The sequence below is a fragment of the Melospiza melodia genome, chromosome 3, assembly GCF_035770615.1.
Source record: "Melospiza melodia melodia isolate bMelMel2 chromosome 3, bMelMel2.pri, whole genome shotgun sequence".
NCBI lineage: Eukaryota > Metazoa > Chordata > Aves > Passeriformes > Passerellidae > Melospiza > Melospiza melodia.
The window spans coordinates 138,664,018-138,685,069 of NC_086196.1; the positions used below are offsets into that span (position 1 = coordinate 138,664,018).

The window sequence follows — 21,052 nt, forward strand, 5'->3', positions numbered from 1 at the left end:
CGTTCCCTTTCCCGTTCCCGTCCCCGTTCCCGTTCCCATTCCCATTCCCGTTCCCATTCCTGTTCCCATCCCCATTCCCGTTCCCGTTCCCGTCCCCATTCCCGTTCCCGTTCCCGTCCCCATTCCTGTTCCCATTCCCGTTCCCGTTCCCGTTCCCGTTCCTGTTCCCATTCCCATTCCCATTCCCATTCCCGTTCCCATCCCCATCCCCATTCCCGTTCCCGTTCCCATTCCCATCCCCGTTCCCGTCCCCATTCCCGTTGGGTTGGCCCGAGGGAGGAGCCGGAGCACCGGGAACCGGCACTGAGGGAACAACGGGGAAGGCACCGAACACAACCCAAAACAAGAGAGCCAAACGGAACCAAACGGAACCAAACCCAACTCAACAGAACCAAACGGAACCAAACCCAACTCAACGGAGCCAAACCCAACTCAACGGAACCAAATGGAACCAAACCCAACTCAACGGAGCCAAACCCAACTCAACGGAACCAAATGGAACCAAACCCAACTCAACGGAACCAAACCCAACCCAACGGAACCAAACCCAACTCAACGGAACCAAACCCAACTCAACGGAGCCAAACCCAACTCAACGGAGCCAAACCCAACTCAACGGAACCAAACGGAACCAAACCCAACTCAACAGAACCAAACCCAACTCAACGGAGCCAAACCCAACTCAACGGAACCAAATGGAACCAAACCCAACTCAACGGAACCAAACCCATCTCAACGGAACCAAATGGAACCAAACCCAACTTAAGAGAACCAAACGGAACCAAACCCAACTCAACGGAGCCAAACCCAACTCAACGGAACCAAACGGAACCAAACCCAACTCAACGGAACCAAACGGAACCAAACCCAACCCAACAGAACCAAACCCAACTCAACGGAACCAAACCCAACAGAACTGAACCCAGCAGAACCTCACCGAACCGATGAGAACCAAACAGAACCCAACAGAACCAAACCAAACCCAACAGAACCCAACGGAACCAAACGGAACCAAACCCAACAGAACCCAACGGAACCAAACGGAACCAAACCCAGCCCAACCAAGCAGAACCAAACAGAACCAAACCCAACAGAACCCAACCCAATCCAAGCCAACGGAACCAAACGAAACCAAATCCAAGCCAATCCAACCCAACAAAACTGAACGGAACCCAACAGAACCGGATGGAACCGAAAGCATCCAAACTGAACCCAACAGAACCCAACGGAACCCAACAGAGCCCAACGAAACCCAACAGAACCCAACGGAACCCAACAGAGCCCAACAGAACCCAACAGAACCAGATGGAGCCGAAAACATCCAAACTGAACCCAAAAGAACCCAACGGAACCCAACAGAACCCAACAGAACGAAGCGGAGCCAAACTCAACGCAACCCAGTCCAGTGGAACCAAACCCAACCCAACAGAACCCAACGGAACCGAGCAGAACCAAATGGAACCCAACAGAACTGAATGGAACTGGAAACAACCCAACCAAACAGAACTGAACACAACCAAACAGAACCAAACAGAACCCAACAGAACCAAACAGAACCCAACACAACCAAACAGAACCCAACCAAACCCAACCGAACCCAACAGAACCCAACCCAATGGAACCCAACGGAACCAAACCAACTCAGCCCAAGGCAGCAGAACGAACAGAACCCAACCCAACGGATCCAAACAGAACCAAACAGAACCAAACCCAACGCAACTCAATGGAACCCAACCCAACGGAACCAAACCCAACAGAACCCAACCAACCCAAAGGAGCCCAACTCAATGGAACCCAACGGAACCAAACCCAACGGAGCTTAAACCGACGGAACCCGACAGAACTGAACAGAACCAAACCCGACCCAAAAGGATCCAACGGAACCACACGGAACCAAACCCAACCCAACGGAACCAAACAGAACCAAACCCAACCGAACTGAACAGAACCAAACCCAACTGAACCCAAGAGAACCAAATTGCACGAAAAAGAGCCAAACCCAACCCAACGGAACCCAACAGAACCAAACCCAACCGAACCCAATGGAACAAAATCCAACCAATGGAACCCAACAGAACCAAACCCAATGGAACCCAATGGAACCAAACCCAACCCAACAGAACCCAACAGAACCAAATCCAACCCAAATGAACCCAACAGAACCAAACCCAACTGAACCCAAGAGAACCAAATTGAACGAAAAAGAACCAAACCCAACCCAACGGAACCCAACAGAACCAAACCCAACCCAACAGAACCCAACAGAACCAAACCCAACTGAACCCAAGAGAACCAAATGGAACGAAACGGAGCCAAACCCAACCCAACGCAACGCGATGGAACCAAACAGAACCGAACCAAACCCAACGGAACCAAACCCAACTGAGGCAAACAATCAAATCCAACAGAACCCAACAGAACCAAACCCAACCCAATGGAACCCAACAGAATCAGACCCAGGGACCCAAACCCAACCCAAAGGAACCGGACCAAACAGAACCAAAGGGAACCAAATGAAACTGAGAACAACCCAACCCAACGGAACCAAACGCAACCGAACCCAACCCCGCGGAACAAAACGGACCCAAAAAGAACCCAAGGGAACGGAACCGAACGGAACCCAACTGAAAACAACAGAACCAAACCCAACTGAACCCAACCCAACCCAACAGAACCCAACCCAACCCAACTGAACCCAACCCAACCCAACTAAACCCAACCCAACTGAAAACAACAGAACCAAACCCAACCGAACCCAACTGAACCCAACAGAACCCAACCCAATGGAACCAAACAGAATCCACCGGAACCGAACAAATCCAAACCCAAGTGAACCCAACGGAACCAAACCCAACAGAACCCAATGGAGCAAAAGTCAACCCAACAGAACGGAACCCAACTGAAAACAACCCAACCCAACCCAACTGAACCCAACGGAACCAAACCCAATGGAACCAACCCAACCCAACAGAACCCAACCCAATGGAACCAAACAGAACCCACCAGAACTGAACAAATCCAAACCCAACTGAACCCAACGGAACCAAACCCAACTGAACCCAACAGAACCAAACCCAACTGAACCCAACAGAACCAAACCCAACCCAACTGAACCCAATGAAACCAACCCAATCCAACTGAACCCAACAGAACCCAACCCAAACGAACCAAACGGAACTGAATCCAACCCAACAGAACCGAACAGGAACGCGACAGAATGGAACAGAACTGGAAACAACCAAACCAAACCCAACAGAGCCCAACAGAACCAAACCCAACCCAAGTGAACCCAACAGAACCCAACCCAACAGAACCCAACAGAACCCAACCCAACCCAAATGAACCGAACGGAACGCGACAGAATGGAACAGAACTGAAACAACCAAACCAAACCCAACGCAACCCATCAGAACCAAACCCAACCCAAGTGAACCCAACGGAACCAAACCCAACAGAACCCAATGGAGCAAAAGTCAACCCAACAGAACGGAACCCAACTGAAAACAACCCAACCAAACCCAGCTGAACCCAACGGAACCAAACCCAACTGAATCCAACCCAACCCAACAGAACCCAACCCAATGGAACCAAACAGAACCCACCGGAACTGAACAAATCCAAACCCAACTGAACCCAACGGAACCAAACCCAACCCAACTGAACCAAATGGAACCAACCCAACCCAACTGAACCCAACGGAACCCAACCCAACCCAACTGAACCCAATGGACCTGAATCCAACCCAACAGAACCGAACAGGAACACGACAGAATGGAACAGAACTGGAAACAACCAAACCAAACCCAACAGAGCCCAACAGAACCAAACCCAAATGATCCCAACCCAACCAAACAGAACCCAACCCAATGGAACCAAACAGAACCCACCGGAACTGAACAAATCCAAACCCAACTGAACCCAACAGAACCAAACCCAACCCAACTGAACCAAATGGAACCAACCCAACCCAACTGAACCCAACGGAACCCAACCCAAACGAACCAAACGGAACTGAATCCAACCCAACAGAACCGAACAGGAACACGACAGAAGGGAACAGAACTGAAAACAACCAAACCAAACCCAACTGAACCCAACAGAACCAAACCCAACCCAACTGAACCCAATGAAACCAACCCAATCCAACTAAACCCAACAGAACCCAACCCAAATGAACCAAACGGAACTGAATCCAACCCAACAGAACCGAACAGGAACACGACAGAAGGGAACAGAACTGAAAACAACCAAACCAAACCCAACAGAGCCCAACAGAACCAAACCCAACCCAAGTGAACCCAACAGAACCCAATGGAGCAAAAGTCAACCCAACAGAACGGAACCCAACTGAAAACAACCCAACCAAACCCAACTGAACCCAACAGAACCAAACCCAACAGAACCAAACCCAATGGAACCAAACAGGATCCACCAGAACTGAACAAATCCAAACCCAACTGAACTCAATGGAACCAAACCCAACTGAACTCAACGGAACCCAACCCAACAGAACCCAATGGAACCAAACCCAACAGAACACAACAGAACCAATCTCAACCCAACAGAACCAAACCCAACCCAACGGAACCAAAACCAACTGAATGCAATGGAACCCAACCCAACGGAACCGAACCCAACAGAACCCAATGGAACCCAACCCAATGGAACCAAACCCAACTCAGTCCAACCCAACTCAACGGAACCAAACCCAATGGAAGCCAACGGAACCAAAGAGAACCCAACGGAACCAAACCCAACCCAACCTAATCCAACAGAACCCACCCCAACCCAAACAGAACCGAACAGGAACACAACAGAACCAAGCGGGACGGAGAACAACCAAACCCAACACAACCCAACAGAACCGAATCCAACAGAACCCAACGGAACCAAACCCAACCCAAAGGAACTGAACCCAACCCTACAGAACCCAACGGGAACACAACGGAACTGAACGGAACTAAAAACAACGGAACCGGACAGAACCCAACGGAACCGAACCCAACCCAAAGGAACTGAACCCAACCCTACAGAACCCAACGGAACCCACTGGAACCCAACCCCATGGAACCCAACCCAACAGAACCCAACTGAACCCAACGGAACCGAACCCAACCCAAAGGAACTGAACCCAACCCTACAGAACCCAACGGGAACACAACGGAACTGAACGGAACTAAAAACAACGGAACCGGACAGAACCCAACGGAAACAAACCCAACCCAAAGGAACTGAACACAACCGTACAGAACCCAACAGGAACACAACGGAACTGAACAGAACTGAAAACAACCGAACCGGAGAGAACCCAACGGAACCGAACCCGACCCAACCGAACAGAGCCAAACAGAACCGGATGGAACCGAACAAAACCCAACGGGACCAAAGACAACCGAACCAAACCCAACTGAACACAACCCAACCCAACCCAACCCAACAGAACACAGCCCAAGGAACCAAACCCAAGTGAACACAACCCAACGGAATGAACAGAACGCAACAGAACCCAACCCAACCCAACCCAATGGAATTGAACAGAACCCGACCCAACCCAACCCAATGGAATTGAACCCAACCCAACCCAACCCAACAGAACACAACCCAAGGAACCAAACCCAAGTGAACACAACCCAACGGAATGAACAGAACGCAACAGAACCCAACCCAACCCAACCCAATGGAATTGAACAGAACCCAACCCAACCCAACCCAACCCAAGGGAATTGAACCCAACCCAACCCAACCCAATGGAATTGAACCCAACCCAACCCAACCCAAGAGAATTGAACAGAACCCAACCCAACCCAACCCAACCCAACCCAATGGAATTGAACAGAACCCAACCCAACCCAACCCAAGAGAATTGAACAGAACCCAACCCAACCCAACCAAACCCAACGGAACTGAATGGAACTGAACAGAACCAAAAAGAATTGAAAACAACCCAACCCAACCAAACCCAATGGAACCAAAACCAACCCAACCCAACAGAACCAAATGCAGTCCGACAGAACCAAACCCAACCCAACCTCATGGAACCCGACAGAACCAAACTCAACCCAATGGAACGCAACGGAACCAAACCCAACCCAACTGAACGGAACCCAATAGAACCCAACCCAACAGAACCCATCCCAACCCAACCCAACGGAACCCAACCCAACAGAACCCAAGAGAACCCAATGGAACCAAACCCAACCCAACTAAACGGAAGCCAAGGGAACCCAATGGAACCGAACCCAACAGAACCAAATCCAACCCAGCCCGACAAAACCCAACCCAACCCAACAGAAGCAACTCCAAACCCAACCCAACGAAACCCAATGGAACCAAATCAAACCCAATGGAACCCAATGGAACCAAACCCAACCCAACGGAACCCAATGGAACCAAACCCAACCCAACGGAACCCAACCCAACCAAACCCAACCCAATGGAACCCAACGGAACCAAACCAAACCCAATGGAACCCAACAGAACCAAACCAAACCCAATGGAACCCAACGGAACCAAACCCAACTGAATGCAACGGAACCAAACCCAACCCAATGGAACCCAACAGAAGCAAACCCAATGGAACCTAAACCGACGGAACCCAACGGAACCAAACCAAACCAAACCCAACGGAACCAAACCCAACCCAATGGAACCCAACGGAACCAAATCAAACCCAATGGAACCCAATGGAACCAAACCCAACCCAACGGAACCCAACGGAACCAAATCAAACCCAATGGAACCCAATGGAACCAAACCCAACCCAACGGAACCCAACAGAACCAAACCCAACTGAATGCAACGGAACCAAACCCAACCCAATGGAACCAAATCCAATCCAACTAAACAGAACCCAATGGAAACAAACCAAACCCAACCCAACTGAATGCAATAGAACCAAACCCAACCCAACGGAACCAAACCCAACCCTACGCAACGGAACGCAATGGAACCCAACACAACCCAACGGAACCCAACAGAACCCAACAGAACCAAACCCAACCCAACGGAACCCAACAGAACCAAACGCAACCCAACAGAACCCAACAGAACCAAACGCAACCCAATGGAACCCAACAGAACCAAACCCAACCCAACGGAACCAAACTCAACTGAATGCAACGGAACCCAACCCAACGGAACACAACAGAACCAAAGCCAACCCAATGGAACCAAACCCAATGGAACCCAACAGAACAAAACCCAACCAAAGAAAACCCAACCCAACGGAACCCAACGGAACCAAACCCAACCCAACGGAACCAAACCAAACCCAACAGAACGAAACCCAATGGAATCCAATGGAACTCAAACCAACGGAACCCAACGCAACCCAACGGAACCCAACGGAACCCAACGGAACCAAACCCAACCCAACGGAACCAAACCAAACCCAACAGAACAAAACCCAATGGAATCCAATGGAACTCAAACCAACGGAACCAAACGCAACCCAACGGAACCCAACGCAACCCAACGCAACCCAACGGAACCCAACGGAACCCAACGGAACCAAACCCAACCCAACAGAACGAAACCCAATGGAATCCAATGGAACTCAAACCAACGGAACCCAACGCAACCCAACGGAACCCAACGGAACCAAATCCAACCCCATGGAACCAAACCAAACGGAACCAAACCCAACCCAACGCAACCCAACACCTCCAAACCCAACCCAACAGAACCAAATCCAATCCAACCCAAGAGAACCAAACCCAACCCAACTCAACGGAACCAAATCCAATCCAACCCAATGGAACCCAATGGAACACAACCCAACGGAACCCAACCCAACAGAACCAAACCCAACCCAACAGAACCAAACCCAACCCAACGGAACCAAACCAAACCCAACCAAATCCAACTGAATGGAACGCAATGGAACCCAACCCAACCCAATGGAACCAAACCCAACCCAACTGAACGGAACCCAATGGAACCCAAAGGAACCCAATGGAACCAAACCCAACGGAACCCAACAGAACCTGACGGAACCCAACAGAACGCAACAGAATCAAATCCAACCCCACCCAACCCGACAGAACCAAACCAACCCAACTGAACGGAACCAAACCCAACTGAATGCAATGGAACCCAACCCAACGGAACCAATCCCAACAGAACTCAACAGAACCAAACCCAACCCAACGGAACCAATCCCAACAGAACCCAACAGAACCAAACCCAACCCAACAGAACCAAACCCAACTGAATGCAATGGAACCCAACCCAACGGAATCAATCCCACGGAACCCAACAGAACCAAACCCAACCCAACAGAACCAATCCCAACAGAACCCAACGGAACCAAACCCAACACAACACAACCAGACCCAACTGAATGCAATGGAACCCAACCCAACCCAATGGAACCCAACCCAACGGAACCCAACGGAACCAAACCCAACCCAATGGAACCCAATGGATACAAACCCAACAGAACCCAATGGAACCCAAGCCAATGGAATGGAGCAGAACCAAACCCAACTGAATGGAACAGAACCAAACCCAAGAGAACCCAGAGGAACCAAACCCAACCAACAAAACCCAACCCAACCCAACCCAACCCAACGGAACCTAACAGAACCCAACTCAACCCAACGAAACCCAATGGAACCAAACCCAACCCAACCCAATGGAATCCAACGCAACCCACCAAAACCAAACCCAACCCAACGGAACCCAACGGAACCAAACCCGACCCAACAGAACCCAATGGAACCAAACTCAACGAAACCAAACCCGACCCAACAGAATCAAACCCAACCCAACAGAACCCAACCAGCCCAACCCAACGGAATCCAACAGAACCCAACCAGCCAAACCCAAGCAGCCCAACCAAACAGAACCCAACGGAACCCAACAGAACCCAACGGAACCTAACCCAACCCAATGGAACCCAACGGAACCCAATGGAACCCAACGGAACCCAATGGAACCCAACGGAACCCAACCAAACCCAACGGAACTCCATGGAACCCAACGGAACCAAACCCAACGGAACCAAACCCAACCCAACGGAACTCAATAGAACCCAACCAGCCCAACCCAACGGAACCAAACCCAACAGAACCCAACGGAACCCAACCCAACCCAACGGAACCCAATGGAACTCAACGGAACCCAACGGAACCAAACCCAACCCAACGGAACCAAACCCAACGCAACAGAATCCAACGGAAGCCAACCAGCCCAACCCAATGGAACCCAACCCAACAGAACCCAACGGAACCCAACGGAACCCAACGGAACCCAACGGAACCCAATGGAACCCAACCCAACCTAACGGAACCCAACGGAACCAAACCCAACCCAACGGAACTCAATGGAACGGAACCAAATGGAAGCAAAATACAATAAAATCAAATAAGATGGAAGAGAACCAAATTTAAACTCTGACAAAATAAAACGTTAAATAAAATAAAATACAGAATTTTAAAAAAAAGAAAAAATTTCTGAAACGCAAAAAGAAAATTTAAAAATTACGAAGAAAGTTAACGAGAAAGCTCGAAAAATACAGAATGAAATGAAACAAAACTAAATGAAGTTACACAGGGATAAAATAGAATGAAATTGAGAATGCAAAACAAAAGTAAACAAATTGTTTGGGAAATCCCAAAAATTGTTTGGGAAACCCAATAAAAACCCTTGGAAAACTGAAAAAAAAAACCTTCAAAAATCCCCAAAAATCCTTGGAAATTCCCAAATAAATCCCCTTGGAAAATCCTCAAAATTCTTTAGAAATTCCCCAAAAACTCCCCGGGAAATCCCAAAAATTCTTTGTAAAACCTCCAAAAAATCCCTGGGAAATCCCAAAAAAATCCTTGGAAAATCCCCAAAAAATCCTTGGAAAACCCAAAATTTCTTTGGAAAACTCCCCAAAAATCCTTGGAAAATTCCCCAAAAATCCTTGGAAAATCCTCCAAAAATGGGGAAGATTCCAAGAATTTTTTTTCTGCCAACAATTCCCAAATATTTGATCCCCAAAAAACCCCAAAATTCCGAGGAAAAAGCTTCAAACTCACCTGGGAATGGTGGAGGGGAGGGACGGCTCATGGGAAGTCCGGGATTCTCCAGGAAAACCCTAAAACCTCGGGAATTCCATGGGAATTTCAGTTCCCAAATCCTGCAGAGAGAAAAAAATTTGGATTATTTTGGATTATTGTGAAAATTTTGGGATTTTTTTAGGAATTTCTGATGGAATTTTGGGGATTTTTCTGTGGATGGGTTGGTCTGAATCCCAAAGAATTCCAAGGAAATTTTTGATCGTTCTGGATGGAAAAGTGAGGAAAAAAAATCCTGGACAATTGAATTAATTACATTTAAATTATTTTAAAATAATTATTCACAAAATCCAGAAAAATCTGTGAAGTCCCGGAAAAAACTGTGAGGGAAACGGGGAAAATTTTCAGGAAATTATGGAAAAAAATCTGGGAAATTCTGGGAAAATTCCAGGAAATTTTTAAAAATCTGAGGAAATTTGGAGAAAATGCAGGAAAACTTGAGGAAATTTTGGGAAATTTGAGGAAATTTGGGAAAACCTGAGGAAAATTGCAGAAAATTGGAAGAAATTCCAAGAAAACCTGAGGAAATACTGGGAAAAATCAAGGAAATCTTGAAAATTTGAGAAAATTACGGGAAAAATTCAGGAACTTTGGGAAAATTTGGGAAATCCAGGAAAAATTGAGGAAATCTGGGAAAAGCTCTGGAAAATCCCAGAAAATTTGAAGAAATTATGGGAAAAAATCAGAAAAAATCAGGAAAATCCAAGAAAAATCTGGGAAATTCTGTGAAAAATTTGGAAAATCCTGGGAAATTCAGGAAATATGGGGGAAATTCCAGGAAAATTCCAGAACATTTTGGGAAAAGCTCCGGGAAATTGCAGAAAACTGGAGAAAAATACAGGAAAAATCCAGAAAATCCAAGAAATTTTGAGGACATTTCAGGGAAAAGCTTCAAGAAATTGCAGGGGAAATCTGGGAAAAAACTCCAGGAAATCCCAGAAAAAATTGAGAAAATCCAGGAAAATGTGATAAAATTATGGGAAAAATCCAGGAAATCCTGGAAAATTTGATGAAATTATGGGGAAAATTCAGGAAAACCTGGAAAAGCTGCAGAAAATCCAGGAAAATGTGAAGAATTTTTGGGAAATTTCAGAAAAAAATTCAGGAAATTCCAAAGACATGCTCCAGGAAAAATCTGGGAAATTCCAGGAAAATCCCAGAAAATTCCGGGAAAAGTTCCAGGAAATCCCAGAAAATCCCAGAAAAAATTTGAAGAAAATTCCAGAAAAAATCCAGAAAATCCCAGAAAATTTGAGAACATTCCAGGAAAAATCCAGAAAATCCGAGGAAATTCTGGGAAATTTGACAAAATTCCAGGGAAAATCTGGGAAATTTTGGGAAACACTTCAGGAAATTCTGGAAAATTGAGAAAACTTGTGAAAAATCCAGGAAAAGCTCCAGGAAATTCCAGGAAAAATCCAGGAAATGCCAGAAAATTTGAAGAAATTCTGGGGAAAATCCAGGAAAAATCTGGGAAATCTGATGAAATTTGGGAAAAGCTCCAGGAAAAATCTGGGAAATTCTGTGAAAGTTTTGGAAAATGCTGGGAAATTTCGGAAATATGGGGAAGTTCCAGGAAAATTCCAGAACATTTTGGGAAAAGCTCCAGGAAATCCCAGAAAAAAATTGAGAAAATTCTGGGAAAATCCAGGAAATTCCTGGAAAAGCTTCAGAAAATTCCAGAAAAATTCAGGAAAATTGGAAAAGCTTCAGGAAATCCTAAAAAACAGATGAAAATTCCAGGGAAAAATCCAGGAAATCCTGGGAAATTTGAGAAAAGTTCCAGGAAAACTACAGGAAATCTGAGGAAATTCCAAGAAAAACTTGAGGAAATTCTGGGAAAATTCTGGAAAATTCCAGGAAAAGCTTCAGAAAATCCCAGAAAATTTGGAGAAATTATGGGGAAATTCAGAAAAATTCAGGAAACTCGAGGAAATTCCTGGAAAAATCTGGGAAATTCCATGAAAATCAAAGAAAATGTTGGGAAAAGTTCCAGGAAATGCCAGAAAACTGGAGAAAATTCCAGGAAAAATTCAGAAAATTTGAGGAAATTCTGGGGAAAAGCTTCAGGAAATTCTGGGAAATTTGAGGAAATTCCAGGGAAAACTTCAAGAAATTTGAGGGGAAATTCAGGAAATTCCAGAAAACCTCAAAGAAATCTCAAAAAAATTGGAGAAAAATCCAGGAGAGAATCCAGAAAATTTTGGTGAGTCCAGAAAAGGCTCCATAAAATCCAAAAAAATTTCAGGAAATTTGGAAAAGCTCCAGGAAATGTTGGGAAATGTGAGGAAATTCCAGGAAAAATTTGGGAAAAATCTGGGAAAATTCCAGGAAATCCTGGGGAATTTGAGGAAATTATGAAAAAAAAAATCCAGAAAATTGGGAAAAGCTGCAGGAAAAATCTGAGGAAATTCCAGGAAATTTCAGAAAATTTGAGGAAATTTGGGAAAAGCTCCAGGAAAAATCTGGGAAATTCTGGGGAAAATCCAGGAAATCTGGGAAATTTGAGGAAATTCCAGGAAAAATTCAGGAAAACTCCAGGAAATCTCAGAAAATTTGAGGAAATTCCAGGGAAAATCTGGGAAATTTGGGAAACACTCCAGGAAATTCTGGAAAATTGAGGAAATTTGTGAAAAATCCAGGAAAAGCTCCAGGAAATTCCAGAAAATTCCAAGAAATCCAGGAAGGCTGAAGGAAATCCCAGAAAATTTGAGGAAATTCCAGGAAAAATCCAGGAAAAATCTGGGAAATTCCAGGAAATTCTGTGGAAAATCTACAAAATCCTGGAAAATTTAGGAAATACGGAAGATAATTGGGAAATTCCAGCAAAACCCCAGAAAACCCTGGAAAAAATGGAGAAAATTCCAGGAAAAAAATCCAGAAAGTCCCAGAAAAATTTGGTAAATCCAGGAAATCCCAGAAAAAATTCAGGAAATTTGGAAAAGCTCCAGGAAATCTTGGAAACCCAGGAAATTTCAGAAAATTTGAGGAAATTTGGGAAAAGCTTCAGGAAAAATCCAGGAAGTTTGGGGGAAAATCCAGGAAATCTGGGAAATTTGAGGAAATTCCAGGAAAAATTCAGGAAAACTCCAGGAAATCTCAGAAAAATTCAAGGAAATTCCAGGAAAAATCTGGAAAATTGAGGAAATTTGTGAAAAATCCAGGAAAAGCTCCAGGAAATGCCAGAAAATTCAAGAAAGAAACTCCAGAAAATCTGGGAAAACTCCGGAAAAAAACCAAGAAATCTGGCAAAAAATCTGGAAAATTCAAGGAAATCTGAGAAAAGCTCCAGAAAATTCCAAGAAAAATCCAGGAAATTTAAGAAAGTTCCAGAAATCCCAGAAAATTTGAGGAAATTCTGGGAAAACTCCAGGAAATTCCAAGGAAAATTCAGGAAATTCTGCAAAAATCTGGGGAAAACTCCAGGAAAAAAATCAGAAAATTCAGGAAAACTCCAGGAAATCCCAGAAAATTTGAAGAAATTCGAGGAAAAATCTGGGAAAGTTCCAGGATATCCTTGGAAAAATTGAGGAAATTCAGGGAAAATTTTGTGAAATTTCTGGAAAAACCTGAGGAAATTGCAGGGAAAATCCAGGAAATCCTGGGAAATCTGAAAAAATTTGGGGAAATCCTGAAAATCCTGGGAAATGTGTGAAAAGCTCGTGGAAAACTGCAGGAAATTTGAGAGAATTCCAAGAAAAACTTGGGAAAATTCTGGGAAATTCCAGGAAAAATCCAGGAAATCCTGGGAAGTTTGAGAAAATTACGGGAAAATTTGAGGAAATTCTGGGGGAAATCTGGGAAAATTCCAGAAATCCGGGAAAATCTAAAGAAATTTGGGGAAATCCAGAAAATCCTGAGAAAATCTGGGAAATGGGAGAAAAGCTCCTGGAAAACTCCAGAAAATTTGAGAGAATTCCAAGAAAAACTTGGGAAAATTCTGGGAAATTCCAGGAAAAATCCAGGAAATCCTGGGAATGTTGAGAAAATTACGGGAAAATTTGGGAAATTCTGGAAAAATCTCAAGGAAATTGAAGGAAATTCTGGGGAAAATCAGGAAAATATTGAGGAAATTCTGGGGAAAATCTGGGAAATCCAGAAAAAGCCCTGGGAAATCCCAGGAAATTCGGGGAAATTCTAGGGAAAAAATTCAGGAAATTCTGGGAAAATTGTGAAAATCTGGGAAATTCTAGGAAAATTTCAATGAAATCCTGGAAAACTGAAGAAATTCCACAAAATTCCAGGAATCCTGGAAAATTTGAGGAAATTCCATGAAAATTTGAAGAAATGATGGAAGAAATCCCAGAAAAATTGAGGAAATTTCAGGGAAAAAATCAGGAAAATTTGAGGAAATTCTTGGAAAATTTTTGAAAATTTTGGGGGAAACCTGGGGAAAATCGGGAAAATCCCAGGAAATTCGAGGAAAATTTCAAGGAAATCCTGGAAAATCCAAAGAAATGTGGGAATAGCTGCAGGAAATTCCAGAAAATTTGGGAAATTCTGGGGAAATTCCCCAAAAATTTGGAAAATTCTGGGGAAAATTCTGGGAAAATTTGAGGAGATTCCAAGGAAAAGTCAAGGAACAAAAATTGGGAATTTTTAGCATTAAAAATCCCTGGGAAAGTGGAAAAAAATCCCAAAAAATTCCAGGGAGAGAAAGGAGCAGAAAATTTGGGAATTCAGCTCCCAGCCAGGAATTTTTGGAATTTTGAGTTTTTATTCCAATTTTTCTGGGATTTTGATTACGGGGAAAATCCTGAATTTTTCATGGATTTTTCATGGATTTCTCCCAAATTTTTCCCCATTTTTTTCATGGATTTCTCCTGAATTTATCCTGATTTTTCATCTGCATATCCTGGATTTTTCATGGATTCATCCAAATTTTTCCCCATTTTTTTCACGGATTTTTCCGGAATTTCTCCTGATTTTTTCTCGGATTTATCCCAAAATGTTCATGGATTTTAAAACGGATTTTCATGGAATTCTCCTGGATTTTCCCCAGATTTATCCTGAATTTTTCATGGATTTCTCCCAAATTTTCCCCATTTTTTCATGGATTTCTCCTAAATTTATCCCAGATTTTTCCTGGATTTCTCCCAAATTTTCCCCATTTTTTTCATGGATTTCTCCCAATTTTTCCCAAATTTTTCATGGATTTTTCCCAAAATTTCCCAAATTTTTCATTGATTTCTCCCAAATTTTCCCCATTTTTTCATGGATTTCTCGCCAAATTTTTCCCCATTTTTTCATGGATTTCTCCTGAATTTATCCCAGATTTTTCAAGGATTGCTCCCGAATTTATCCCAGATTTTTCATCTGCATAATCCTGGATTTTTCATGGATTCATCCAAAATTTTTGCCAATTTTTTCACAGATTTTTCAGGATTTCTCCTGATTTTTTCTCGGATTTATCCCAAAATGTTCATGGATTTTTAAAACGGATTTTCATGGAATTCTCCTGGATTTTCCCCAGATTTATCCTGAATTTTTCATGGATTTCTCCCAAATTTTTCACCAAATTTTTCATGATTTCTCCCAAAATTTTCCCCAGATTTTTCATGGATTTCTCCCAAAATTTTCCCCAGATTTTTCATGGATTTCTCCCAAATTTTCCCCATTTTTTCATGGATTTCTCTAAATTTATCCCAGATTTTTCCTGATTTCTCCCAAATTTTCCCCATTTTTTTCATGGATTTCTCCCAAAATTTTCCCCAGATTTTTCATGGATTTCTCCCAAATTTTTCCCCATTTTTTCATGGATTTCTCCTAAATTTATCCCAGATTTTTCCTGGATTTCTCCCAAATTTTCCCCATTTTTTTCATGGATTTCTCCCAAATTTTTCCCAAATTTTTCATGGATTTTTCCCAAAATTTCCCAAATTTTTCATTGATTTCTCCCAACTTTGTTCCCATTTTTTCATGGATTTCTCCCAAATTTTTCCCCATTTTTTCATGGATTTGTCCCATATTTTTCCCCATTTTTTCATGGATTTCTCCTGAATTTATCCCAGATTTTTCAAGGATTTCTCCTGAATTTATCCTGAATTTTTCATCTGCATATCCTGGATTTTTCATAGATTCATCCAAAATTTTTGCCAATTTTTTCACAGATTTTTCAGGAATTTCTCCTGATTTTTTCTCGGATTTATCCCAAAATGTTCATGGATTTTTAAAATGGATTTTCATGGAATTCTCCTGGATTTTCCCCAGATTTATCCTGAATTTTTCATGGATTTCTCCCAAATTTTTCCCATTTTTTCATGGATTTCTCCTAAATTTATCCCAGATTTTTCCTGGATTTCTCCCAAATTTTCCCCATTTTTTTCATGGATTCTCTCCCAAATTTTTCCCAAATTTTTCATGGATTTTTCCCAAAATTTCCCGAATTTTTCATTGATTTCTCCCAAATTTTTCCCCATTTTTTCACGATTTCTCCCAAATTTTTCCCCATTTTTTCATTGATTTCTCCCAAATTTTTCCCCATTTTTTCATGGATTTCTCCTGAATTTATCCCAGATTTTTCAAGGATTTCTCCCGAATTTATCCCCAGATTTTTCATCTGCATATCCTGGATTTTTCATGGATTCATCCAAAATTTTTCCCCATTTTTTCACGGATTTTTCCAGAATTTCTCCTGATTTTTTCTTGGATTTATCCCAAAATGTTCATGGATTTTTAAATGGATTTTCATGGAATTCTCCTGGATTTTCCCCAGACTTATCCTGAATTTTTCATGGATTTTCCCAATTTTTTTCCCAAAGTTTTTTATGGATTTTTCTTGGATTTCTCCCGAATTTTAAATGGATTTTTTGTGGAATTTTTTCCCAGAATTATTCCAAACTTCTCACGGATTTATCCCCAATTTTTTTCCAGATTTTTTCTGTGTCTCTCTGGGAATTTTCCTGGATTTCTCCTCAACTTTTCCTGGAATTCTCCTGGGTTTCTTCTGAATTTTTCATGGAATTTTCCTGGGTTTATCCCAGATTTTCCATCGATTTATTCCCAATTTTTTCCTGGAATTTCTCAGAAATTTTTCCAGATTTTTTCATGGATTTCTCCCAAATTTTCCACGGATTTTGCACGGATCTTTCACGGATTTATCCTGAATTTCTCATCAATTTTTGATGGATTTATGTCAGATTTTTAATGGATTTTTAATGGATTTTTCCCAATTTTTTCCCAAGTTTTTCATGGATTTTTCCTGGATTTCTCCCGAATTTTAATGGATTTTTTGTGAATTTTCCCAGAATTATTCCAAACTTCTCACGGATTTATCCCCAGTTTTTTCTCTGTCTCTCTGGGAGTTTTCCGGGAATTCTCCTGGATTTCTTCTGAATTTTTCATGGAATTTTCCAGGGTTTATCCGGATTTTCCACAGATTTATTCCAATTTTTTCCTGAATTTCTCCGAAATTTTGCCCAGATTTTTTCATGGATTTCTCCCAAATTTTGCACGGATCTTTCACGGATTTATCCTGAATTTCTCATCATTTTTAATGGATTTCTCCCAGATTTTTCTTTAATTTTTAATGGATTTTTCCTGAATTTTTTGATCCAGATTTTTCATGGAATTTCTTGGATTTTTCATCAACTTCTCCTCGATTTTTCATGGATTTTTCATGGAATTACCCTCGATTTGTTCATGGATTTTTCTTTTCTTCCTGGATTTTTCCTGATTTTTTCATGGATTTATATCAGATTTTTAACAGATTTTTCATGGATTTCTCCTGAATCTTTCCTGAATTTTTCCTGATTTCTCCTGGATTTTCCCTGGCTTTTTCCTGAATTTTTCCTGATTTCTCCAAAATATTCTCCATGGATTACTCATGGATTTATCCCAGATTTTTCATGGAGTTTCCCCCTGATTTTTCCTCAATTTTTTCTGGATTTCGCCAGGATTTCCATGGAGTTCTCATTAATTTTTCATTAATTACTCCCGGATTTTTAACGAGTCTCTCCTGGATTTCCTCAAATCCCTGAATTTTCTTCAATTTTTCCCTAAAAATCCAAATATTCCAGACATTTTTGCCCAAAAATCCCTGAATTTATTGAAATTTTCAAAAAAAAATCCTGCAATTTCCTCCTTTTTTTCCAAAAAATCCAAATATTTTCTCCATTTTTCATTTAAAAATCCAAGAAATTTCTATATTTCCATTAAAATCCTGGAATTTCCTCATTTCTCCCCAAAATCCACAATTTTCCTCCATTTTCCATGAAAATTCCTGGATTTATTCAATTTTTCCTTGAAAATCCACTTTTTTCTCCATTTTCCCCAAAAAATCCACATTTTTCCTCAATTTCCCCCTAAAAATCCACTTTTTTTCTCCATTTTCCCCTAAAAATCCAAATATTTATTCAATTTTTCCATGAAAATTCTGGAACTGCCTCCATTTTATCCCTGGATTTATTCAATTTTCCCCAAAAAATCCACAAACTTCCCCAAAAATTCAGGAATTTCTCCATTTTCCCTAAAAAATCCCCTTTTTTTTACCTGAAAATCCAAATATTTCCTCAATTTTTCCACGAAAACATTGGAATTTTCTCCATTTCCAAGGAAAAAATTGGAATTGTGGAAAAATTAGGGCAGGGAAAAGGAAAATTTGGGAATTCTGGAGAATTGAGGGAAGGGAAATGGAGAAAGTTGGGAATTCTGGAAAAAAATAGGGGGGAAAAAAGAAAAATTGAGAATTATGGAAAATTTGGGGCAAAAAAGGGAAAAATTGGGAATTCTGGAAAAGTGAGGGCTGGGAAAATGAAAAATTTGGGAATGATGGAAAATTTAGGGCAGGAAAGAAAAATTGATGGGATTTACAGGAAAATTGGGCAGAGAAAGGGAATATTTGGCAATTAAAGGAAAATTGAGGGCAAAGAGAAGGAAAAATTTGGGAATTATGGAAAAATCGGGGCAGGGAAAGAAAAAATTTATGGAATTTATAAGGAATTTTCGGCAGAAAAAAAAAGGAAAATTTCGGGAGTTCTGGAAAATTTATTGCAGGGAATGGGAAAAAATGAGGAATTCTGGGAAAAATGAGGGCAGAGAAATGAAAAATTTGGAATTGTGGCAAATGGAGGGCGCAGAGCCCCTGCGAGGAGCTGCCCCGAGGCACCTGGCTCGGGAATGCGGCTCCAGAAGCACCTGGAGCTGGGGATCCTCAGCATTTTGGGTTATTTTAGGATATTTTGCAGATATTTTGGGTTATTTTAGTATATTTGGGGATATTTTGGGAATGTCACCCTCACACAAAGCGCTGCCACCCGCAGCCAACCCCACCCCAGGGCCCGTCCCCATTGCCGGGGGCGGCGGTGCCATTTTCCAAGCGGGAATAAAAAAAAAAAAAAAATTAAATGAAAAAATCAATTAAAAAAAAAAAAAAAAAAAAAGCCGGGAAACGAGGTCGGGAATTTCGAGCAGAGCAAGGAAGGAAGGAAGGAAGGAGAAGGTGCAGAGGCCGGAGCGCGGTGGGACTTTTGCAATCAACTTTCAACCCACGCCGAGCCGAGCCCTGAGGGGGCGGCTGAGGAGGAGGGAGCGCGGGGTCCCTGAGGGGGGAGCGATGGCGGAGGGCGGGCTCGGAGCGAGGGGAGGGGACGGAGCGAAGGAGAGGAGACGGAGAGGGAGAGAAGAGAGAGAGAGGGGGAGGCGGCGGCCGCCATGGCCGGGAAGGAGCGGGGAGCGGGGCCGCTGCCGCCTCGCCGCCCTGCCCAGCCCCGGTGACAGCTGCCGGGGGAGCCGCGGGAAGCGGCGCGGCCGCGGCTCCGCCGCGGGGCCCCGCTCGTTCGCTCGCTCGCTCGCTCGCACTCACCTGCCGCTGCCAGGGCCGAGGCCGCGGGCAGCGCCGCAGCGACTCCCGCGGCCGGGCCGGGCCCCGGGGGCTGCGGCCTGCGGGAGCCGCCCGGGGGAGGGCGGCGGGCGGTGCTGGCGGCCCCGGCTCCCCCTCAGGGCTCCCCCCGGGCCGGCCGGGGCCCCTCGGCTGGGCGGCGCGGCGCGGCTGCGGGGCTCCGGCTCGGGCTCGCCGCGATCCTCCCTCCTCCGGCGGACGGGGCGGAGCTGGGCATGGAGGACGAAGGGGGCGGTGGCGGCGGAGCTCCGCTGGGGATGGATCCTCCTCCTCCTTCCTGCCCTTCCTCCTCCTCCTCCGCCGGCCGAGGCCTTCGGAGCCCGGAGCCGCCATCTTCTGCCGCCAGCCCCGGGCTGCGGGCCCGGGGCGGCCCCGCTGCTGCGGCCGGGACGGGGACGGGAAGGGGAAGGAGGACGGGAAGGGGAAGGGGACGGGAAGGGGAAGGCGGCGCCCATGTTGGCGGCTGAGGGCGGCCGGCGCTGAGGGCGGCTGAGGGCCGGGCCTGGGCATCGCTACCCGCTGCCCGCCGTTCTGCCCTCGGGTCCCATCCCTGCTGGTGCCACCGCTGTGCCCTCAGCTCCGGTGCCCTCAGCCACGGGAGCTTTTCGGTGTCCCCTCAGGTGCCCTCCGCTTCGGGACGCCGCTGTGCCCTGAGCCCCGGGAGTTCTCCGGTGCCATCGCTCTGCCCCTCAGCTCCGGATCGTTCCCGGGTGTCCCCTCACTGCCCTCAGCCCCCGGGAGCTCCCCCGGTGCCACACTCGGTGCCCTCAGCTCCGGGAGCTCCCCGCCGTCCCCTCGGTGCCCCCAGCTCCGGGACCCCTCGGTGCCCTGAACCCCGGATCGTTCCCGGTGTCCCCTCTCGGTGCCGTCAGCCCCAGTGCCCTCTCGGTGCCCTCAGCCCTGGGAGGTCCCCGGTGTCACTGCTGTGCCTCAGCCTCGGTGCCCTTAGCTCCGAGAGCTCCCCCGTGCCCTCTCGGTGCCCTCAGCCCCGGATCCCTTCCCGCGCCCCTCAGTGCCCTCAGCCCCGGGACCTTCCCGGTGCCACCCGCTGTGCCCTCAGCCCAGTGTCCCCTCGGTGCCCCTCATTGCCCTCAGCTCTCGGTGTCCCCTCGGTGCCCTCGAGCCCGGGTGTCCTCAACCCTGGTGTCCC

The 21,052-nt window shown here is 44.9% G+C and overlaps 1 protein-coding gene across 1 annotated transcript in view; it reads right to left on the bottom strand.

The window, feature by feature from the left end:
- Window positions 1-10,127, bottom strand: part of LOC134416636 (nuclear receptor coactivator 1-like) — a 68,531-nt gene extending 58,404 nt beyond the window's left edge. Inside the window, exon 1 of the mRNA XM_063153392.1 lies at window positions 10,026-10,127. The gene's annotated coding sequence lies outside the window, so the exon portion shown is untranslated. The remainder of the gene's footprint in view (window positions 1-10,025) is intronic.
- Window positions 10,128-21,052: the final 10,925 nt, after the last annotated feature.